Genomic DNA, 26,495 nt, shown 5'->3' on the forward strand with positions numbered 1-26,495 from the left:
AGTATCTTAGGTTAAGTCTGTCGACTGAAAATATATTGAAGGCTATGGTGGTTTGTGAATACCTCCATACAAGTGCTGACAGTATATCTTAAATGTAATGAATACCGTCACATACTCTATTTCATATATGGGATTGTTAGTCTTATGAAGTTTCAGTCGATTGGAAGATTATGAAATAAGTCTACAATACTTCATCCAAAAAAAAACCTAGGCCAACAATAGCAACATAACATTAGATCTTACAGACATAGCCTCAACAACTAGATTCAGAGGGAAGTCAACAAGGCACTCAGTTTCAAAATCTTACCTCACACTCATTAGACCACTAGTAGAATACATTTTTTTAGGCAATCTAGTTAAAGGTACCGCAGTAGTAGAAAATCCGCAATCAACACTTTGTAGTTCTTTCTAACTCAACAGAACGATGAACCTTAGTAAGAGAAGTAGGACTTGCACAACTATGAATTGCCTAAATCATTACTATATTTACCATAATGCCATACTTAAACAATATGTGCCCTAAGAATGCTATAGACCAAAGTCGAAGTTCACATTTAGTAAATTTCCACTAATATCTTATTGGTCTCTGTGATTCCAAAGTAGACCAATATGTTATCAATGACCACTATCACAAATAAGTCATGAACACATGATTCATGAACTCTATAAATGCTAATTCAAAATTTCTCAACCTTAATGACATGACTTAAAACTCGTAGTGGTCGTATAGAGTCCTAAAGGGAGTTTTACAGATGTTCGCCACCCTAATCCTCAACTACTAGTAGTCTGATCTAAAGGTTACCATCAAGAAAAAGTATCCTCTTCCCATATCCAATGAGAGCGTTACTTATGAAAGATCAACATGTGATCGGTCTATAACCCATTGAGGGTGAACGTAGATAAAATACCGAAGAATACTTTTTCAACGTTGTATGCTCATTATGAACTATAGATGATGTCATTTGTTTTGAATAATATTCCCACCGCATTCATATGCTTGATGAATAGAGTTCTTAGAAAAATTCATGATATGTTTGTAATTGTATGTATTTATGACATCCTAATTTATATACGGGGTGAGGATAAGCATGCCAACCATTTGATGATTATGTTGCATATTTTTAAGGACCAAAACTATTTGCAAAATTTAGTAAATGTGAGTTTTGTTGAGATATATAGCCTTTTCTATGTCTTATTCTTTTGGTTCTTTTAGGTAAGGGTATTGTGGTACATCCTAAGAAGGCAAGTACGGTTAAAAGTTTTCCTAGACCTTTATCCCCTATAGATATTCAAAGTTTTTTTGGGTCTTGGTGGATATTATTGAAGATTTTTTGAAGTGATTGCTATGATTGTCTCTCTATTGACTATTTTGACCAAGAAATTTAAGTTCTTATGGTCTGTAAAATGTGAGAAGAGTTTTCAAGAGTTGAAAGATAGACATACCTCGCTCAAATTTAGACTTTACAAGAAGGCTACGTCATTTTTGTTATTTATCGCGAAGCTTCAAGTATTGGATTTGGATATATTCTTATGATATTGAGAAACTTATACCTTAAGCATCAAGGCAACTGAAAATTCATGAAAAGAACTATCCTACAAATGATTGGGAACTAGTAGTGGTTGTTTGCCTTAACAATTTTGAGGCATTACTTATATGGTGTCGGTGTTGATGTCTTTACCGACAGAAAAAGTTTTCAATACGTGTTTGAGTAAAACTATATAAATATTCATAAATGCATATGGCTAGAACTCTAGAAGAACTATGATATAAGTATCTGTTATTACCTAGACTAAGGCAATGTAGTGGTCGATGACTTAAGTGGAATGTCCATAACTTGTGATGTGCATGTTGTGGATGGTATGAAAAAATGATTCATGATGTTCATAGAGTAATCATTGGTAGTCGATATTTTAGTAGGAGTTAAGGTGGCGTTATTGTTCATAATGACGCAGAATCATCTTTTGTGTTTGATGTGAAAGCCAAGAAATATGTTTATCAAAATTTGGTTGAGTTCAAGGAACCGGTGGTTAAAAAGTATGTTGAGGCTTTTTCCAAATAGGAGATGGTGTTATTCAATATCAAGGTCGTTTATGTGTTTCCAATTTTGATAACTTGTGAAACAAAATAGTATCAGAAGCCTATAATTTTTTATCTTACATTCACCCAGGAGCCACCAAGATGTATCGTCACTTGCGGGAGGTCTATTAGTGGAATAAGATAAAAAAATTATATAGTGGAATTTTTCGCTAAGTGACCATATTATAAACAAGTGAAAGTGGAGCATCAAAAGTCGGAAGGTTTTTCCCAATTTATTAGTATTACTAGTTAGAAGTGTGAAGATTTGAATATGGACTTTATTGTTGGTTAACCCCATACTCGGCGGCAACATGACTCAATTAGGGTTATTGTAGATTCTATGACGAAGTCCGCTCATTTCATTCATGTCAAGGTTTCTTATTCAGTAAAGGATCATGATAAATTGTATCTAAGGAAAAAGTTTAGGTTTTATGGAGTTTCCTTATTCATTATCTCTGATCGTGGTACCCAATTTACTTTTCATTTATGAAAATTTTTCCCGAAAAGCTTGGTACTCGTGTCAAAATTAGTACAACATTTTCATCCTCAAACTGTGTACAAGCATAGCATGCTGTTCTGACTTTGGAAGATATGTTTAGAGATTATCTGATTGACTTCTAGAGTAATTAGGATGTTCATTTTTGTTTAATTGAGTTGGAATATAATCATAACTATATTCAACTATTTTATGGTCCCTTTCAGGCTCTTTATGGTGTGAGGCGTTGATCTATTATAGTTTTTTTTGAAGTTAGTAAGGTTTCTTTGATAGGTCCGGAGTTCGTATATAAGGCAATGGGAAAAGTTTGCTTAATAGAGAGACGTTGAAAATAGTTCAAAGTCAACAACAGTCCCACGTCGATGTTAGAAAAGAGACTGAATATTATGTTGATGATTCGGCTTTCTTTAAAATTTCAACTATGAATGATGTAATGAGATTGAAAGAGAGATGGATGCCTAGTCCTTAATATGTAGGCCATTTTATAGATTTTGAGGTGTATTGGTAAGTTGATTATGAACATGATTTGCCTAATTATTTATCATCAGAACATTAGGTTTTGCATGTGTCCTTGTTCAAGATATGTGTAAGAGATCTGACTTGTATTGTATTATGCTTCAATTACTCCAAATGAAGGGAATTTTATGGGTTATTTCTAATGAGGATCCCCATGAGAACATTAACAAATTTGTGGATGTATGTTCCCATTCAAAAATTTGTGGATGTATGTTCCCCATGAGGATCTGACTTGTATTGTATTATGCTTCAATTGAGGTTTCTTTCTTTTTGTCTGATGCGGGAGGTTTCAAAATCGTTGGCTGCACTACCAAGGGACTCAATCACTAGTTTAGATTATTTATATGATGTGCTCTTTTAAATATTATTTGCTTTAGGGAGAATCATAGGTAAATCATAAATTTTTTAAAAAGAATTGACAACGAACCTATCCATGAAACATGGCAAAAGCTCCAAAAGATAGTGCTACAATGCCCCAATCATGAGTTGTTCGATTGTAACACCTTTGGACTTTGAAAAAGTAAAAAGTGAAATAATTATAATGCTCGAATATACTCTTTAAAAGTATTTAGAAGACGCAAAAATCATTTTCAGTAAGAATATCCAAAGAACAGTTGGGGTCGAATCCCTCCGAAAATGTTATATTGTAGAGAATTTTCCCAAGAAATTTAAATTGCAAAATCGTTCATTTACAATAGCAAAACAAAGTGGTGGATGATTGCAGTCATTACAAAAAATGATTTGGTTATCAATTGTAAGAATTAATCTAAAAATATAGGAAATTCAAGAAGTAACGAATTACATAAAGGTGTAGGGATTGGAAGTTAATGTCACATAGGGGTAATTGTAATGCTCTATAGTGATGAATATTCATGAATACGCTAGGTCGGCTACAATAACTCTAATCTTCGTTTGATTTGATAGAGTCCTTTCATAGAATATTATTTCGATCTCATCTATATGGAAATCGAAAAAACACAATAATTAACTCTATTGTCTTTTTCGATGCGGGATTTGAGAAAATAGATGTTAACCGTATCCTCTTTTTTAAGGTGACTTATAGACATCGAACTTCATTGCTAGTATCAGACTAATTGACCACTCGATCAATCTCTTTTGATCATCAAGTGGAGATAAAAAATAAGATTAAATTTGAAAACTAATTCCATAAGTTAATTAGCCAAATTCTTGAATGAATAACAACAAAATAGAGCATAACACAATACCCATATTAAATCTACACCCAACCCCATAATTGCACCCCTAGTGTCACGACCTAAGGGCACACCCTAGGTATAACATGGCTTATAAGGCCTCGAGATACCCCATACTAGACACTTGGCACCCATAAACATAAGAAATATAACAAAAGAGGCAAAATAACATTTCAAATCTAATAGTTTTATAAATTTAAGTGTAAGTCTATGACATTTTCCGTAATAACCTTAAATTAGAATGAAATTTTAATTATCACATACATTAACTACGATACATGAAATAAAAAAGGAACTAAGAACAATGAAAGTACATACTCGACGCATGAGGACGCACCAAAGCACGGGAACAACCTAATCAACCACTGGCTACAAAACAAAAAACCTTGACTATTAGACCCTACATTTGGGGAAATGTAGGCAAGCGTATGTGTTAGTACAAAAAAATGTACAAAGTATGATAATGTCATGAACCAGACAGTCCTGATTGGGACCCCAATAACCCTGCGGTGGAAGAACCATTACTATAACAAAACTAAGAAAAGTCACCCAAAATCTAATCATTTAAAGATATAGATGTTTAAATGCAGAAATTATATAAAGTTCCTATAAAAGTAAAAGGTATAAATAACTAACTAACATAACTAATGAAAAACTTTAACTTATAAAACGTCAAAGTCATTTTACCAAAACATCTAAAGTGCAATAATTCTAACAAAAGGTGTACAACCAAACAAACATGAGAAATATTTAAAGAGTCTATGTTCGACGAAAATGGACTAAACAATAGGAAGGAATACATGGAAGCTTGAAAGTACTAGCTCACCCTAAAATTTTAGTCTCGATCGTTGATCACCTAGTTGAGGTCTATTAATAGCCGTCTAAAAAAGCCATTTACTAAACAATATACTAGTAAGATCACACGTCTACTCCACTACCTGTAATACATAGGAACAATCACAATACAGTAACCAAGCATATACATAATATATAATAAGTTATCATTTTAGAAGCAATGTACGATTACATATCCACAATAGCTAATATATATGACAATTCAATGGTCCTTTCATTGAACCAATACACAAAAGGTTAGTGTGTCGCAGTGTGACATTTGATGCAATTAGTTTGTAAAAACATGACACCTGATCCAATATATGTCTCAAAAAGTGAAATTAAGCCTGATCGAATGTATGTGTCCAAATATGACAATCACTCTAATTTATGTGTCAAAACGTGTCCCTCAGTCCGATGTATCTGTCAAATGTGACACCCGGTCCAATCAACACAACCACAATCATAGTCACGCTTAAAATGTATGCACTCATAATCATGTGATCAAGTGTTGATTCATGGCATAGAATTGCTCATTTATACTCATTTAATTAGGGTTTATCAATAGTGCCTAATTCCCATTCATGAATTCATTAAAATGAAGCAAATACCAATATATATTACACAAAGACGATATCAAACCATCACCTGCCTCAAAAGCAATGTTGAATCCTACTACGACACTTCATTCTTTCCTTTCCATATTCTTTATGCTTTTTCTTATTCTACAAATGAAAAATTTAACGTAAAGATCATTAAGAAAGGGTTTATTTACCCGGATTATAAAAAACCCAATAACCTAAGACCAAAACCGTGATCCCAATGAGCAGCCATGGTTTTTTTACCACAATAAACTTTTGGACAAAACCCTCCCTGAACGATAATTACCTAAGAATATAAGTTCTACGGATCAAAAAATGGATTAAGGGAGTAAATCCTTACCTTTTGCACTATAATTAGTGGAAAATTTTCAAGAAATCGCTATGACTCATCTCCTAGCTCTGAAGAACGCAGTTTACTGAATGATAACAAAATGAGTGTTTTCCCCAACTTATTCGAGATCGACAAGCTACGGCGGCCCTGCCCTAGCGGCTTGAATGAAGAAAGATAGTTGGAATTTGAGTTCCAAACTCCCATTTCACAATATACATTCACACCATGATGTTCAAAAACTACCCATTCACGCTAAGATAGATTCTACGAGTTCTACTCGCCCATATTTGATTTTGTAAAGCCGTATGGACTTTCTATTGTCTTGAAAATGTACTCATGTAATAAAATTCATTATTAAATCTCTCATTCATTATAGATTTCCCTAAACCTGACTAGCATAAATTTCTTCAAAATCTTGACTAGACTAGGAATTCTAAAGTTTTAACTCAAATGGTTTTCTGGCCCAAATTCTTTTTCCATGTCCTTATTCATGATGATGGAAATAGGTTGTTACAATAGATTCCATTTACCCATCGTTCATCCATGAGTGATCAACTAGGAAATATATGTAAAAGTAATGGTGGAGTAGTACTTGAATAGTCATACAACCGGGATACTTCCCTCACATATGTTTCTTGGTTTCCCAAGTAGCTTCCCTAGCCGGACGATTCTTTAATTATACTTTCACGGACTTTACCTCCTTGGTCCTCAACTTGAGATATTGGAATAAAGAATTCCAACCAGTTCCTTCGCATATTGAAGTTCTTTCTCTAAAAAATGGAGTTTACCATTTTATAATGTAGTCCCTGTCCCAATGATACTTCTTCAACCTAGATACATCAAACACTTAATTCACTCCAGATAAGCTTAAAGGTAAGGCCAACCTATAAGCTACTGGACCTACATAATCCAAATTTTCAAATGGTCATATGTACCAAGCACTAAGCTTCCCTTCTTACTTAATCTCATCACCCCTTTCATGGGTTACACTTTAAAAAGTACTTGTACACAAGTATGAAATATCATGTCTCTTACCTTATGGCTTGCATACTTTTTCTGTCGAGGTTGGGCTGCTAGGATCTTAGTTTGGATTCTCCCTTCCTTATAGTGATCATCCTTGGTCAATAGTGTATGCACATCCTCCTACTACCATCCTTTTTCTTAACAAAAAAGAATGGAGAACCAACGGGGAAGCAATAAAATGGATGAAACCTTTATAAAGAAGTCCCTAAAATTTAACTTTAAGCCCTCTCAACTCCGTCATAGCCATGAAATAAGGAGGTATGGAGATGGGGGAGCATACCAGGTTCCATGTCAATGAAAATACCTACATCTCTATCAAGAAGAATACCATGAAAATCGGTAGGAAACATTTCTCTAAATCCCCTAACGACATTAATACACTCAACAGAGAGATACTCAACCTCAACATCCCTAATATGATTCAAATATGCCAAACACCCCTGCTTCACCAGTTTCCTAGATGGAATGGAAGATATTACCTTAACCGACATAGGCTTGTACAACCTTTCCCACTCTAACTTTCCATACCTGGGATCTCTAGAGTTATAAACTTAGTATTACTATTAAGCACAACATAATAGGGGGACAACCATGTCATGCCTATGATTATATGAAAGACCATCATATCAATAATAACCAAATCAGCCCAACAGGACAAGCATGATATACATGGGTGATAATGATAGACTCTATAACTAGGGTAGAAAAATGGATAGGGCATTAAGTACTCAGGGACAAAAATAGTACATGTGATGTCTCAACCTCGGTATTGCCTTGAAAAGCATAAAATTAGGCCATGTCATCTTGAAGGACAACCTCCTTGACTGGTCGCACTGCTCCTCGACATGCATTACCATTTCCCCAACATTTACGGCTTTATTAATTACTTCCTCGTCCACCTTATGAATGTCATCTACAATTATTACCATTACTCATTGGTACCACTTCTTTTATCCACTACTGCACGTGGTCCAAAATATGATCTTGGTTAAACAATCTCCTCATATGTCCAAGTTTTCAATAATTATAGCAACTACGATCAAATGAAGTCCTAGTTCCCACTGAAGGTGTAGCTTCGTGGTTATCCTGAATAAAGATCTATAGTGGAGTTCCCGAAAAACTATGTGTAGAAGTGGGCATGGAAGAATGAATTGGTCAGGATGCAAGTGTTAGCCTACCATAACCTCTAGAAGTAAACCTGAAAGTAACTTATGTTGTTGGTTTCTTAGCCAAAGACTTAGCCTGCCCATTATATTTTACTCTTTCCCCTTTTTTCATAAATTTGGTGACCTTATTAAAGTTTTTTCGTGCAAAAGTCATTTGAAAAGACAATACCTTTATTTCGGGGCTGAATCCTTTGAAAAATACATGGATTCTCTCCTCTTCTTTAGTTACCAATTGTGTAGCATATCTAGACAAGGCATGGAACTTGGCCTCATAGGGAGCTACACTCATACAAACTTGCTCCAAGGCCATAAACTTATCCATCTTTAGATATGTCAAAGTCTGGGACACATATTTTTCCAGAAGCAAAGATTGAAATTGTGTTTAATCAAGTGGGGGTAAATTTGACTGCATTCCACATAGGCCCTCCACAACTGTTTAGCCTCACCGTGAAGTTAGAAAGTCATGAAACTTACCCCATGCCTGTGTATATGTAGCCTCTCATAACAATTGTGAATGAACTCATATGTGCCCTCACTCTCAAAACTGAACACATGCGGATTTTGTTTTAGAATTTTAGTGAACATTTCATGCTGATTACCAGTCATCATATGACCCAACAGGGAAATAATATAGGCATTAGTGGATACAACTCCATCCACCTTGGGAACAATAATAACATCACGGGGTTGCGGGAGTTTGAGTTACTTGTGTTGCGGGGAACAATAATAACCGTGAAATGTCATTTGCACTTTCTGTTTTGTTGGAGTTTTCTTCTTATTGAAACAATCCATGTCTGCTGAATATTTTTTGACACCTTTCAGTAAAATAACTCACATCATCTTCGTCTTCATAAGCATTATTTGGACAACCTTTTAATGCTACTGACTTGTCCTTTTTTTGTCTATTTTGTTATACTCTCTTCAACACTTGGGAACCTCCCCAGTTAGATCTTTTTTCTTCACGTTCTTAGTAGGAATTTAAGGACCATAAAGAACCAAGTCCCATAGCTCACTTTCTTTTTCCATGATATACTTGTGCAGTCTGTTTTTCCACCACCGGTAGCACTTACAGTTGAAACGATGAGGACATATGGTAGATTTTCCTTATGCTACACTTGGTGAGGCAGACACTCCTTCAGGATATCTTCTATTGGTGTTAACCATATAGAGGATACAAAGCTCTGATACCACTTGTTAGAATGAATGCACCCACCAATCAGTCAAGGACCAGGTCCATTAACTCAGTACGAATGTAACTGAGAATATGCGTCCACTTGTTTCGGTTGGACTAGGTCCGCAACACAGTTAAAATAAAAACAGTAAGATAAGCGTTGAAAGTAAAGATTGACATAAAACTTTACGTGGAAACCTCTTTGCTGAAGGGAGGAAAACCATGACCTGTTCTTCACAGGACTTCTAAAACTGCTTCCACAAATCTTCTCCAAGAAAGAGTAAAGTCACTTTAAAAAATGAGATAAGCATGCTAATCTGCACTCTAACGAATCCTTCTTGTCACATAGCTAAGCCAGAGTAGATTAAACAATACCCACTATACTAACCCTCACCGATTGATATAGATATTTCTAAGAGGAAACCATGTCGCCCACTAAACGACTACCCTCTGGACAATTTAGATTATACTAAGCAACAACAATGTCGCCTACTAAATCACATAACTCTAGATGACTTTTAGAAACTGAAACAAGATATGAATCCTGTATCGATTAAGATTAAATTTATAATGTAAGCACATAAGACACAAAGCTATAAATACAACAAAGAATCTTCTTCACTCTATCAGGTCCCTTTGGTGAGTTGAGAAATATTCTTCCTTAAAGATATAAAGTCTTAAGTTTGTGTTTGTTGGAAAGATATAATATAAATCACCACAGACTCGTTGACCATCCCATCAGCTGAATGCCCAATGTTAGAAAAGTTATGCACCTACCACATCAGAAGTGACAACTTTTTTTACAGCGAGTTCTTGAAAAGGCTTGTTGGCTGACTTCCTTCTTTGGATGAATGAATTTATTTGTTGTTTTTCATGTTATCTAATTCAATCATAAAGAGTTATTGACCATTGGACAAACAACTACGCCCATTCTGATTGGTGTAGTACGTTGAAGCATCACCAACCTCTGACATGACATCTTCATAGTTGTTCTCAACAATGAATCTAAACGAGAGAACTTTACAAGGACCAGTCCCTTTGTTTGTGAGACACTGAAACAGACAATCTCGTCAGCTTTTCCTATTGATGTAGGAAACTACACTTTTTACCTACCACCTGAATGACAACTTTACATCTGTACCCCATTAGTATCTGGGTTAGAGCACTCTGCCATGGACCAGGCTGTTACATTTGCGAGCATCATCAAAACACCTAGAATATAACAAGGTTGAAAGAGAACAAAAGATTGCGCATGTTGGAACAATGAATGCCGGCACATGTCCTACTCAATAGGAGAAGATGGTGACTTTGAGAAATTGAAATCACTCTTTAAATCACATAAGCTGAGGAAATTACTTCAAATCAATATCCAGCTCCATGGTAACAAATTAAGCTTAGCAAGAGGGTGCTGCATAATGTACTTCTAAGACTAACATCCTTAAGGGAATTATCATTGTCATGCTATGAGATTGTTGAGTTTCCAAATGACTTGTTTATAAAATTTAAGCTCCTGAGATTTTTGGATATTTCTTAGACAAAGATTAAAGGTTTCAAGATTTTATTTATGAATTCTATAACTTAAAAGACACTTCTCTTGTGATATTGTACTGATCTTGAGGAGTTACCGCAGTATATGAAGAAGTTGGTTAACTTGCGTCATCCTGACATAGCAACACTTCTCGCTTGAAGATGCTGCTACATCAGAACAAGTTGAAAAGTTTTCAAGTCTTAGTGGGAGCCAAGTTTCTTCTAGGCGGTTGGAGAATAGAAGATTTGGTTGAAGCACAGAACTTGTATGGATCTTATCATTCGTAGAGTTGCAAAATGTGGTTAATAGAAGGAAAGTTGTGAACGCAAAGATGAGGCAGAAAAATCATGTTTACAAGTTATCTTTGGAGTGGAGTAAAAGTAGTAGTGCGGACAATTCACAAACTGAAAGAGATATACTTTATATGCTACACCCACATAAAAACATAAAAGAAGTGGAAATTACCGGATATAGAGGGATATAATTTTTAAATTGGCTAGATGATCCTCCATTTGTGAAGCTAGTACCATTGTCTATTGATAACTGCAAGAATTGTTATTCCTTGCCAGCACATAAAAGAAGTTGAAATTACCGGATATAGCGGGACAACTCCCTTGTTTGAAAATCATATGGATTATAGTAATACATGAATAATAGAGGTGACGGAAGAAATCTATGGCAGTTTGTCCTCAAAAAAGCCTTTTATTTGTCTTGAGAAGCTTTAATTTGAAGATACATCGCAGTGGAAGTATTTGCACGTACTAGGAAATGGATTTGTCCCTACACTTAAGAAGGTTAAAATTAAAAATTGCCCTGAACTCATTTTGGAACACCCATCCAACTTTCAAGTTTAAAAAGGTTTGAAGTTAGTGGTTCTCCAAAGGTTGGAGTTGTTTTTGATGATGTGCAACTACTTAGATCCCAACTTGAGGGAATGAGGCAGATTGAGGAATTGCATATTTTTTATTGCAACTCTCTTACGTCCTTTTATTTTAGCATGCTGTCCAGTGCCTTGAACACAATACAGATATGTAATACCCTACATTAAAATAAGGGCATTTTTGTCTTTTTATTCAAAAAAAATAGACGCAGATTGTTGGTTTTTTTTAATGACCAGAATGATTTTTTTTAAAAAAGGGGATAACAGTATAAATCCCCACAAATAAAAAAGGCTTCAAGCTGAAGCAAAGGTCTGCGAGCCGCAAGCTGCAGCAAATCTTTTTTTTAAAAAAAAATGCAGGGATTAGGGATGGGAATATCAGCGTACAACAACAACAATAGATGAAGAAAACAATTCGAATAGATAGAAAGAAAGAGAAACAGCGCAAAGCAAGGGGTATACGCAGAAAGTATAGAAGGGTTCAAAAAAATTAAACAAGGAATTAACTCGATTTCAATATCATATGATTATAGATTGATCGAAGGAAGCCATATGGATTGCTTGCGATGACAAGTTTGATATTTCAACACGAATACCATGAGTAGTAATTTTACCGCAGTTGGTATTTCACAAATTGCATGATTTTATATTGTTTATAAAGTAAATGTGGTTACCTACTATTTTGAACTTGCATGTGGGACAAGTCTTTTAGTTGAGATAATCTCATTCTTACAATATATGATTATTATTATTATTGAAAAGGTTTTACATTTATTTGAGAAATAGTATTTTGACCGGTGATCATTGAACATTGAAATGATATGTTTTGATAAGCTTTAAACGTTCTATTTGATTTAGAAATGTTTTCACTGATTACAAGAAGAATTTAAATGGGAGTAGACCTTGATGAATCCCCTAGCAAACGACGGAATCGTTAGACCTGATGCACCTTGTAGTTACTGATTTCTAATAAATCCTTTCTAGTAAGAAGGTAGAACTAGTATAGTGTTACTGATATCCCTCGAGTCGGGATCTACTGATATGAATATTTAACTCCTTTATGAGGAGTTCACTGTTATTGGATACTTCTCAAAGAGAAGGTCACTTTGATTATATGATTCATCCTTGGAAACCTCCTAGATATAATGTTTGATACGGAAGTGTTTTTCTGGGGTTACTACTATAACATTTGATACAAAATTATTTTTCTGAGTTTCCAATTCTAACTATTTGATATGGAAATGTCATTCTGAGTTTACTACTTTAAGATTACATATGAAAGTGTTTTTCTAGAGTTTACCGTTAAGTATTTACATTGATTTTGGTTATATAAGGCACATAGATTAAATATTGTTATCGTTTCTGAAAAGACAATGATTTTATCATCTTGCCTATCATACTAGCATGTTTTATGACTTGTGCATTGTAAAAATGGTTGTGATTAAGTGTTATTACTCACTCACCTAGAGTCTCACATACTTAGTAATGTTTTTACAAAGAAGGCTGGTGACATTGTTAAGGACTTTCTGGTCTAGAGCTTACGAGTTGATATTTCCTGGTTATCCAGTAATTGTTCGTGTGGATAACAAGATTAATAGTTTATAGACATTTCTTAAAATTCTTATAGTCACTCCATAGTCATTCCTTTTATTAAAAAAATATGAGTATTCTTTCGTGTTGTAAATTGTTTTCTAGTATGAGAATTATTTTTGGAGTTGGAATCAGTATCTTTACTCTTCGAATAGTTTATTGATGAATAAGGTGGATTAATGATGAGATTCCTTGGCTGTATTATTGATTTCTGATACATGTAATTTAAAAATAGGCCCAAAAACATAGGAAACTTTGTCTAAATTTCTGTAGATTTCCGGTCAAGGCTTGCTATGGAACTCCTCTCGTTTGCGCCAGTTACGGTTCTAAATTGGGTCGTGACAAGATATCAAGTTGCCATAAATTGAAATTGGAGGCTCCGGTTGGTTACATGAGTATGTTTCTGGAGTATTTGACAATTGAAGAATGTGATTGTATAGATGATATAGCACCGGAATTGCTTCCAAGAGCACGTTCTTTGAGGGTACAATGTTGCCACAACCTTACTAGGCTTTTTATTCCTACTTCCACTAAAACACTCAATATTTGGGATTGTGAGAATCTTGAAAAACAATCGGTGGCATTTGGGGGACCCAGATTAAGGAATTATATATTCGGTGCGGTTGGATACTGAAGTGACTGCCAGAACATATGCGGGAACTCCTTCCATCTCTTAATTAAATGCATTTGATTAATTGTCTAGAAATAGATTCCTTTCCTCAAGGAGGATTTTCGTTCATATTACTATGACTTTGGATTAGAAATTGCAAGAAAATGGTGAATGGCCTAAAGGAGTGGCATTTATAGAGACTCCCCTATCTAAGGGAGTTATAGATCACACATGATGGCTATGACAAAGAGATTCTTGCTGGTGAGAATTAGGAGTTGCCTTCCTCTATTAAATGTCCTATAGTAGATAATCTGAAAACATTAAGCAGAAAACTTCTCTGAAGACTCACCTCTTTTCGATATCTAGCTGTGAGGGTAATTTACCTCAAATTCAGTCACTGCCAACCATCATGAGCTCCATTCACTTTCCGAATCAGCACTGCCTTCTCCCTCTCTGAGCTGACCATCGAGTATTGCCCTAATCTACAATCCCTTCTAGTAAAGAGAGTGCTCTCTTCCCTCTCTAAACTAGAAATTGGTAATTCCCGATTGGTCAGACCACTGCTAGAATTTGACAAGAGGGAATACTAGTCAAATATTGCTCATATTCCCATCATATATATTGATGGAGAGCACCTGTAATGATTAAAACAAATAATTCTCCAACATATGTAAGTTTTTCTTTTTCCTGAGAAGCATTCTATTTTTGTTTACTTCCTTTGTTTTTATTTGTAAATTCTTTTACTCTTTTGAAATCTTGTTGAGCAGTACAGTGTGGAAGGTCTATTTCTCAAATCATAAATGTTGATTGGGAAAACATGTAATGATTAAAATGATTGGCTCCAATAGATGTAAGTTATTTTATTTTCCTTGCTTTCTTTTGATTGTTTCTTAATTCCTTTTCCTTATTTGTTAATTATTTTTGGATAGTGTGTACCATCTATTGCTTATGTTATGTCCAAAAAAAAACTCTATATTTGTAAAAGAAATCTAGAATATGTAGGAATTGAGATAATGTTCTCATGAAAGTTGATTTCTTAATATATGGTATCACCTTTGGAGATAAAGTGTCCAAGAAATGCAACCTCGAGTGACACCTCAGAGCTAGTAGATAGTCAAGGAAGTATATATCCTGCTCGGGATGAAGTCAAGGTTAGATAAAAAAATAATGATTTACTTGTGTTTTCAGTTACTAAGATGCTTCTTTTGTAGTAATAGTTTACACTCTCATAAATCAGAGAAATAGATTTATTTCATTGCCAATTTGGCACGCTTATATTAGTCATCAATTAGCGAAACAGAGAAATCAACGGTTTTGAAATTTTGTAGAATTCATTTCGAGCTTCATGCCGTCAATTCTGATCATACCACACCAAACACATCAATATAGTAGAAGAATTCAACCCAACACCCATTTCAACCCAAAATATTGATTCCGGCTTCACCTGATGAGAAGAAATTTACAGGTGAGAAAGTTACAAAGGTACCTGTGAAAAATATGAGGTAATGATCTCATCAGGTCATTGATGAACCTATACAAACAAGAATGAAGAAGAGGGAGAGAATTTTTATTAATGGTTAACTGCAACAACATACAAAGTTTGACTCTCAACTAGTGCTTTTATCTCTAGGAATTGAGATAAAAAACTAACAAGTCATTGACAGCTCATAGTTGAGCAAAAGACTATAAACAAACTAATCTGTTAACTAACTAGCCGAAAGGTATGTAGTGTTAACTAAGTGGTGGAATGTATGCGCCAACTTACATTGAAGGGACCTAGTCCTCAATACAACAATTACAACAAATAAAGAACACATCCAGAGAGTAAAGATTGACAACAAACATTACATGGAAACCTCCTTACTCAAGAGAGGAAAACCACGACTGTTCTCCCAAGACTTCTAAGAACCACTTCTACTAATCTTCAACAAGCAAGGGTAAAATTCTGTTACAACAAGAGATTAGCCTGCTAATCTCCACACTAAGTAATACTTTCAATTACTTAGCTGAGCCTGAGTAGATACAACACTACTCTCTATACTAATCATACCTGATTAATAGGCGGAATAATCTAAGAGACCCTTGTACTTGGCTCCGTTTGTAAGTTAAACCCTTGTACTTATCACTTTGTCAACTAAACCCTTATATTACTGAAACATAATATTTTAAACACCTTTGACCATTGATTGAATACATGTGGCACCAATGTTGCTGACTTGGAATAGTAGGTAATTCCACACGTTTTAAGGCGAGTGAATATTATATTTTGTCTTAAAGCAGAGACGACTGCCCCTCCCTCTATCCAACCCAACCAAATTCTTCTACTCATTTCCTTCTTTTTTTATGGATTAACCCACTATTTTCAATCCATTATTCTTCTTACTACACCACCCCTAAATATTTTCTCAAAAGTTTCTTCTTTTGCGGCAAATCAAGATGACTTGTAGTCCTTTTCATTTTTCAGATTTCCACCCTAAAATATCAATTTCTTGAGTACTTTTTGTATTTTGTGTAAGCTAATATGAAGGGTGACAGTGAGTTTTGAAAAATTGAAAAACTTCATTAAAATGATCGATCAAACTTCAAGAAATATAAATGGGTTTTTTCATTTTTGTATGAATTAAATTCAAAATTGTAATCGAATTCTATTGAGTTTGTTTTTGTAAATGCAAATTAAAGTCAAATAGGTAAGATATGTACCCATTTGATGTAAATTTTAACCATACCTTATGAGTATTCAGACTATAACAATTTGGTGCTCAATTTGAAAGCAAATATGTAGAATATTATGTTCAACATTTTCAAAATATGAGAGTCTTGTATTTATTTGACATTTAAATTCTTATGAGTCATCAAGAATTATATGGAATTCCATGTGTAAATTGCTATAGTAAACGCACACACATAGAATGAGAAAACTGCTTAAAATATTTTCTTTAAGTGAGTTTAAGGGTTGGTTGAAAAAGTTGTAAGTATAAGGCTTCAACTTACAAACAGAACCAAGTATCAGGGTCTTTCTGGTCATTTCACCTGATTAATATAGACTTGAAGTGAAGTCTTAAGTTACCCCTAACCTTGCCCTTACAATGATTCACCCGTATTTGAAATATTTCTTTCACGGTTAAAACGAATCCTACAATCTAAGAACAATTACAAACAAACAAATGTAGCATGTACAAAAAGCAATAAACACACTTCTATTAGTCCCCTTTCTATTGAAGCTTGAAAATTCTCTCTTTGATTGAATGAGTAAAATGTGGTGTTGTTTGTTTGATTTATACCATGAAGAGTTATTACCCCTTAAACAATCAACCTCGTCACTTCTGATTGGTGAAGTACTCTGCCACTTCACAAACTTTTTGACGCAAAAAACTTTTATAATTTTTTTAAAAAATTTGAAAACTGGACGAGTTTCTTACTCTACAGAGCGCCAGGTCCCTTTATTTGTGAGGAGATCATCAAAACATCTATAAGCATAAGAACTTATATATTTCCCCATTTTTTTATGATGACAAACAGCTTGCGTTACTTCTCACACATTCACTCAAAATAGACAATTAATTCCCCCTTAATCAGCTCCCCTGAATCCCTTAGTCAACCTTAAATAAAATTTCCCACTTTTTACATCATTAAAAAGGAGAGACAGTAAAAATATGCGAAACAGAATATCAACGAGACAAGAGAATCCATTGCTATGGACACGCAGAACATGCTTATGAAAGCATAAAGAGATGTGAAAAATTACACATGAATAAAACACATAGTAGAAAGAGAATGCTCACTAATATTGACCACTATCTTTGGTAAAAACAAAAGGACGCGGAGTATTGAGGATTACAAGAAGAAATAGAAACAAAGGACAGTTGAAGGAAAAAAGAGACAGATTTATGACAGAGGGGAAAGGGGAGACAGAGTGCTCATAACACAATTATTCGCTCATTTGAATCTTCATGATCCTTGATGATGTTTCTATTGAGAACCTTAAATTCCTTGTCGAGAGAGGCGTTGGAAGCCAACAGTAATACATTTTCACCCTTCAACTTTTGCAACATTTAATCATTGTCATTGCTAGTACCTGTGTAACGACCCTCTTAGTCATTTTAGAAATTTCAACCATTATTTTTATATGAACCTTTTTAGTAGATTTTATAATTAATTCATATGACTTATAAGAATGAGTGGCATGATTATTAGATTTAATAAAAAATTATTTTGTTGCTAATAATAATGGGGGAAAAAAGGAAATTAATTAAATGAATAAATAAAATAAAATAAAAAGAAAAGGGGCAAATTAGTGCCCTAAGCTTTGGAAAGCCTGTGATGGCTTATATGAACAAAAAAAAATAGAAAGAAATACGCAGAGAAGAAAAGAAAAGAAAAGGAGAAAAAAAAAGAGGAGCAAAATCAACATATTCATCTCAAGGCGTCAAGGTAATTATTTTCATTCTTTCTATTAAGTTTTTAATGTAATTAGGAGTAGATTTAAGTTAAAACGTGTAAATTTACACTTATATGTGAAACTAGTTTTTTGATTTCGTGTACATGTATGCACATGTTATTTATATATAATTATGGACTAGAGGGTATTAAATGAATTATTATTGTTGGTGGATGAAACAATACATGTATAAAAGATAAGTTTTATGTTGATTAATACTTTTAATTCATTAAGAGTTAGATAGGAAATTGAAGTGGGTTACTGTAAGTTTGTAAAGAAAAAAAGATTTGTGAGTTTCTTTTGAAAGTTAATGGTAATGGGTGGGTACTAAATGTATAGGAATTTAATGTGTGACATATAGATTCTGAAAATTTATTGGGGTTTAATTTTCTTTAAATCTTTCTTATAATTAATATAAAATTTGTCAAAGTGATAGTGTCATAACTAGTTATAGATATGTAGTTGGCTTTTTTAGAAATTATTGATGGTGTTCCCTTTGAAAGTATGTCAATATTTCCAAATGGAATATTGATATGCCGTCAATAGCCATTTTGGGATAATAATTGGACAATTATATTATATGGAAACTATTAGGGTTGTAGTGTTTGGAGAAATTATGACTTAACTCTTGACTTGAAATTTAAGAAATATGAGATTTGACTTATTAGTTAGAATCAAGATTGAGAAACTTTATTATAAAATTGGATAAGTTTTTGAGTCAAAGTTAAACAGATAGTAATATGAGTGTTGTAAGATTTGAACTCTTATTGTGGTTATTGATTTGAATAGATTGTATAGATTTGAAAGTACAACAAAGGAGGAAGGCTAAAGTCCCGAGGTGATTGTTCGATAAATTGAGGCAAGTGGATTTCTAAACTCTTGTTAAGTGTATGAAATGCGTGTATGTCCTTGTGGTATATGTTGGGAGTAACGGAACTGGTGATGGGTTGACTTTTCCACATTGATTAATTCTGATGATGAAAAGAATGGGGATAACAAAAAGGCAATGTGATTGATTATCTATGTGTGTTGTGTTGAGAAAGGGTTGAAGGCTTGTTGAATCATTGTTGATGTAACTTCATGTTTGTGTGGTTGTGAACTCTGCAATGTTATGAAAACGGTCATCTCCTCATTATTTGTGTGAACTTGTCATTTGTATTATTCTGAGGCATTGGTTGTGACAAGTGTTATGTGCATTGAGAAAGAATTGGTACTTTAGAGGATGTACCATTTCGAGGGACGTATCGCGCGCCGCGATGGATACTATATTTCGAGGGACGTATCACGCGCCGCGATGGTCACTATTATCGAGGGTCGTGTCGTGCATCGCGACAGATGCATTGACAGATATGTCCCCTATGGGTCCCGAACTGAGAGACTGCGGGTGTGTATCACTAGGTCAGACATGCATCATTATACTTGAATTTGCATTCCATTGCATTGCACATACTTATCATTAGTGAACTTGATATCATATTTTGATGATCTTCTGATTGCCTTTCTGCGGAACTTGTGATTGATCAATATTGAGCTTGTTATTGCGGATATGTAATTTGTTGAAGTATTGTTGTTGAGGATATGTAATTTGTTGAAGTGTTGTTGTTGAGGATATGTAAATTGTCTTAGTGTTGTTTTTGAGCTACGTGTTATGTAAACTGTGAGCTGTTTGGTTGGGTTGATTTTAATGCAGGTTTTAGTTGTGGAGGTTCGGTTGGGGTGGTAGGAGTACCCGTATTTTATCCCTTTAGCTTGTGTTTAGACATTTTACTTGCTGGGTACCGTGTGGTTTGGTACTGAACCCTTGCTACTACAAAATTTTTTGTAGGTTACTAGCCCGGACATTGTGATATTTCCCTTCTCCTTGTCTGAGGTTTCTTGGAGATTTGTCAGGTAGTTGTTTCCATCGCAGTAGACTTTCTTCTCCTTAATTATGATCTTGTTCTATTCTAGAAACAAGTTCATTTGAGACTTGAGTTTTTCTTTTGAATCAATTGTAATACTTTAGGGGCCTGTACACGTGACTACTAGGTTTTGGGGGTTTTATTAAGTTACTTATATTTTATTTCCGCACTTTATTGTAATGGTTGAGTTTTTAGGCTCACTTGTCTTGGTGGGATAAGAGGAGTGTTATCACGCCCATTTTTGGGTCGTGACAAAATGGTATCAGAGCCCCAGGTTCATAGGTCTCACGTGTGTACAAGTCGAGTCTAAATAGAGTCTCGATGATCGGTACAGAGACGTCTGTACCTATCTCCGAGAGGCTATAATGACTTTTAGGAAATATCTTCACTTCTTGGATCTCTATTATGCGTACTTGGTCCCATTTTGATTCTTATCGTTTCACTCCATTCGCTCTCATTTATGTGATAACTCGTGCGTAGTTCCTTTTGTGAATCATTGGCATTTCGTGTGTTGGTTTGATGTTAGATCTGGTATTAAGGTGGAAATGCTATATTTATGAAACGAATGCACGATCATATTTGAAAAAGTTGAGTAAGGTTAGTTATCATTGTAAAATAATAATAATAAATATAGTACTTATCTGGTATAAGCAAAAATATGGAGTGGTTCGACAATTAGAAGTTAAATGTTTGAAGAATTGACTGGATAATAAATAGTGTAACCTTGAAAAATACAATTGATATAGTTGTCATACCATTAATGGGTTGCTTAGCAAATGATGTTGCACCAATTTAGGTCAGAATCCCTTATGTGGTTTCACAGATCGAGTGTATACCAAAGAAGGTCATGATACGACTATTACAATGGTACTGATGGGTACTTGGTAGAATTATGGAGTCTGTTACTTTTGATATTGACCTTGCTTACGAAAGAATACATATAGCTTGGGTTAGATACAAAACTAATCTGGTAATATTTTACAGCTATTTGATGGATAAAGTGTGTGACCTATTTGGAAATGATCTTCTCAATAGATATGATATGTTCTAGTGGTGGATGTAACGAATTTTCACGATGTGTTACTAGTGGTACATGAAAACGGACATGTTGATTGTTAAGTGCAAATACTAACTATTTAAGGAGATATCTATTGTATTACATGCTTATATGATAAGATTTGAGTAGTAAATTTGGTTACTTTTGATTGTTATACTTAAATGGGATTTCATGTAATGTTTTTATTTCGAGGATAAGATAAAAATATCATAGGTTGTTGATCAAAGGATAAGATTGATAAGCAAGTCAGTGAAGAGAAAAAGAGTTTGGTGTATTGAAGAGTTAAAGGTATTTAAAATTTGTGTCATAAAAAGAATTTAGAAGATGTGAAGGAATAAGAATACTCTTGGTTCTGAGTTAAAGGGTCTATGAATGGACATATATAGTTCTAATATGACTATGGATGTGAATTTGTTTGGTATAGACGTACCAGGTTTTCGTCAGCAATTTTTATGAATGTAGAATTTTGTTTTGAGTGGAAAAAAAACAGTGTAGTGTGTAAGATTTTGTGTTGTTATGTGGGGCTAATTTATTAAGAGTATGGTAGGTGACTATGGATATACAATAGTATGAACCTACAGTTATACAAGGTTAATGAGGATTTTGAGGGGATTAAAACTAATTTATTGATGGGACAATATTAGATTGGTATGATGTGTTACATAGGCAATTGATAGTGAGTAGAGATGATGAGCTATCTTATAGTATCGAAATTATTCGAGTGATCAAGAATATTTCTTTGAGTTTTGGCATGAGGTGCATGATGGTTGAAAAATGACATGTAAAAGTTTGTGTGACGTTGACATTGGAGTGATTAAGTTATTGTACCTCGATGGAAAAGTACTTAGATTTGAAATTAGTGCTATTAATCTTAGTTGTGACTCATATCTTGTCATGTAATGCTTATATAGAAGGAAAAAAAAAAGGGGGCATATTTTGGAATTTTTAGAGTATACAACGTGTTTGCTAGAAAGACTTTGATTCTAGTGCCAGTTTGAGTGAGGTAAATGGTTGGTGTAGTTACGATGTTTTTTTTGTATTAAGAGTGTTAGCTTCAATGGAGTATTGAGAGAAGTACGTGGAGTTTGATGAATCGAGTATTTGTTATAAAGTGATGGGGGATCAGACTGGTTGATTGTGGGTGGTTAAACATCGAGAGATGGAGAAAAATGAATGGAATTCTATTTATATGGGCCCTATGGAAGGAATAGCTTGTTTATTCGACCTTGCTTCTGTGTATTCTTATGTAATCACCTTCTTCGTGTTGAGCACTATTAAAGTATGATTCCCTACTTATATTACGCGTGTTTCCACATCTATTAGTGAATTCTTAGTGGTGGATCGGATGAAACGATCCTCTTATGTCCCTTGATATGTTGAGATCCTTGGGCAGAATTGATCATTTCAGCAATGATAGGTTTGGTTTTGTTTGAAAGTTAGAGTATAAAAGTAGTTCTACACGCACAACCTTGCTTATGAAAACTTATAAAAGAGCTATGAAGAGTTACTAAAAGTATTGTTAGATGTTCTACATTTTGAATTGTATTGTTTGTTGGGTGTTTAGATGATCATTTCATTTGTTGGGTTAGATAACTCTAATTCTCTCTTGGAGAGTATCCGATTTCTAAAGATCAGATTTTTATAACTTAAGCTTGTAAAAAGACTGTGTTGTGAAAAGGGAATGGTGATAAGAGGTGTGATGGTTTGTGCACTATGAGTATGTGATGATTGGTTCAAGTTCACTCTGATTGTAGCTAGTATCAATAGAATGTTATCTTTGCTATGTGAGAAAATATTCGTCATGATTGTTGTGTTATAGTCCAAGGGGTTTAAATTTATATTAGGTTCATGGGTTAGTATGTAGCTTGACAATCACTTCTGGTATGTAGATTTGTCAAATTCTCTATACTTCAGTTCTTGGTAGTTAATCTTGATAGAATGGTGTTAAAAATAAGATTTCATGGAGAGATGAACAACAACTCTGGAAGATCATACATTACATTTTTATAACGTTAATAATTCTTCCTTCTCCTACTTTATGTTCGAGGACGAACATGATTTTTAGTAGTGGATAATGTAACGACCCTCTTAGTCGTTTAAGAAATTTCAACCATTATTTTCATATTAAACTTTTTAGTAGATTTTATAATTAATTTATATGACTTATAAGAATGAGTGGTATGATTTTTAGATTTAATAAAAAATTATTTTGTTGCTAATAATTAGTGCCCTAAGCTTTGAAAAGCCTGTGACCGCTTATATGAAGAAAAAAAATAGAAAGAAATATGCAGAGAAGAAAAGAAAAGAAAGGGAGAAAAGAAAAGAAAAAAAGCGGAAAAAAATCAATATATTCATCTCAAGGCGTCAAGGTAATAATTTTCATTCTTTCTATTAAGTTTTTAATGTAATTAGGAGTAGATTTCAGTTAAAAGGTGTAAATTTACACTAATATGTGAAACTAGTTTTTTGATTTCGATTACATGTATGCACATGTTATTTATATATAATTATGGACTAGAGGGTATTAAATGAATTATTATTGTTGGTGGATGAAACAATACATGTATAAAAGATAAGTTTTATGTTGATTAATACTTTTTATTCATTAAGAGTTAGATAGGAAATTGAAGTGGGTTACTCTAAGTTTGTAAAGAAAAAAGGATTTGTGAGTTTGTTTTGAAAGTTAATGGTAATGGCTGGGTACTAAATGTATAGGTATTTAATGTGTGACATATAGATTCTGAAAATTTATTGGGGTTTAATTTTTTTTAAATCTTTCTTATAATTATTATAAAATTTGTCAAAGTGATAGTGTCATAACTAGTTATAGATATGTAGTTGGCTTTTTTAGAAATTATTAATGGTGTTCCCTTTGAAAGTATGTCAAGATTTCCAAATGGAATATTGATATGTCGTCAATAGCCATTTTGGGATGATAATTGGACAATTATATTATATGGAAACTATTAGGGTTGTAGTGTTTGGAGAAATTATGACTTAATTCTTGACTTGAAATTTAAGAAATATGAGATTTCACTTATTAGTTAGAATCAAGATTGAGAAACTTTATTATAAAATTGGATAAATTGTTGGGTTAAAGTTAAACAGATAGTAATATGAGTGTTGTAAGATTTGAACTCTTATTGTGGTTATTGATTTGAATAGATTTTATTGATTTGAAAGTACAACAAAGGAGGAAGGCTAAAGTCCCGAGGTGATTGTTAGATAAATTGAGGCAAGTGGATTTCTAAACTCTTGTTAAGTGTATAAAATGCGTGTGTGTCCTTGTGGTATATGTTGGGAGTAACGGGATTGGTGATGGGTTGACTTGTCCACATTGATTAATTCTAATGATGAAAAGAATGGGGATAACAAAAAGGCAATCTGATTATTTGTCTATGTGTGTTGTGTTGAGAAAGCGTTGAAGGCTTTTTGAATCATTGTTGATGTAACTTCATGTTTGTGTGGTTGTAAACTGTGCAATGTTATGAAAATGGCCATCTCCTCATTATTTGGGTGAACTTGTCATCTGCATTATTCTGAGGCATTGGTTGTGACAAGTGTTATGTGCATTGAGAAAGAATGGGTACTTAAGAGGATGTACCATTTCGAGGGATGTAACGCGCGCCAGGATGGATACTATATTTCGAGGGATGTATCGCGCGCCGCGATGGTTAATATTATCGAGGGTCGTGTCGTGCGCCGCGACAGAGACATGGACAGATATGTCCCCCATGGGTCCCGGACTAAGAGACGGCGGGTGTGTATCACTAGGTCAGACATGCATCATTATACTTGACTTTGCATTCCATTGCATTGCACATACTTTTCATTAGTGAACTTGATATCATATTTTGCTGATCTTCTGATTGCCTTTCTGCGGAACTTGTGATTGATCAATATTGAGCTTGTTATTGCGGATATATAATTTGTTGAAGTATTGTTGTTGAGGATATGTAATTTGTTGAAGTGTTGTTGTTGAGGATATGTAAATTGTCTAAGTGTTGTTGTTGAGCTACGTGCTATGTAAACTGTGAGCTGTTAGGTTGGGTTAATTTTAATGCAGGTTGTAGCTGTGGAGGTTCGGTTGGGGTTGTAGGAGTACCCGTATTTTATCCCCTTAGCTTGTGTTTAGACGTTTTACTTGCTGGGTACCGTGTGGTTTGGTACTCAACCTTTTCTACTACAAATTTTTTTGTAGGTTACTAGTCCGAACTTTGTGATATTTCCCTTCTCCTTGTCTGAGGTTTCTTGGAGATTTATCAGGTAGCGGTTTCCATCGCAGTAGACTTTCTTCTCCTTAATTATGATCTTGTTGTATTCTAGAAACAAGTTCATTTGAGACTTGAGTTTTTCTTTTGAATCAATTGTAATACTTTAGGGGCTTGTACACGTGACTACCAGGTTTTAAGGGTTTTATTAAGTTACTTATATTTTATTTCCGCACTTTATTATAATGGTTGAGTTTTAGGCTGACTTGTCTTGGTGGGATAAGACGAGTGCCATCACACCCATTTTTGGGTCGTGACAACCTGGTCCCCCACAGATTGCTTTCTAAAGTTCAGACTTTAGACGAGCAATTTCACCCTCCTTCATAGCAAGAATTTTAATTAGATCACCACCTCACTCTCACTCTTTAGACTGCCGCTACTTGAAGCCTACCTTTTGCAGACCCGCCCGTGCACTCTCATTATAATAGTGTGGACATTGTGGAATTAGTGAACTTTTGTTTCTTGGTACCTGCTTCAAAAATTTTAAAATTCTAATTCAGTAGATACCCGTATGGGTTGCCATGCCTTGAATTTTTCCAAGTCATTACCATGTGCATGTTCTCTAAAATTATAGCAGAAAGATTTATTTGCTCCAAATCACTCAAGTGATCATGAGGAAAAAATGTGTATCCAATACAACCGTTTGCTTTTTAGACCTTAGAACTATGACTTTGTTGATGAATTTAAACAACAATTGATATTCCCCTTTTTGCAACTTATTAGGCAATTCTTGATGTTTAAATTTTTCCATCTTTTTAGCTTGCAATGTGAATTCCTCAAATGGTTTAGA

General features: G+C 34.2%; 2 pseudogenes; both read left to right on the plus strand.

Annotated features, from left to right (window-relative positions):
- The window catches only part of LOC101254264 (putative disease resistance RPP13-like protein 1), a 61,636-nt pseudogene extending 49,630 nt beyond the window's left edge, over positions 1-12,006 (plus strand).
- Positions 12,007-13,645: 1,639 nt separating this feature from the next.
- Positions 13,646-14,495, plus strand: LOC138337064 (putative disease resistance protein At3g14460; annotated as a pseudogene).
- The last annotated feature ends 12,000 nt before the right edge of the window (positions 14,496-26,495 follow it).

Source organism: Solanum lycopersicum, chromosome 11, assembly GCF_036512215.1.
Source record: "Solanum lycopersicum chromosome 11, SLM_r2.1".
NCBI lineage: Eukaryota > Viridiplantae > Streptophyta > Magnoliopsida > Solanales > Solanaceae > Solanum > Solanum lycopersicum.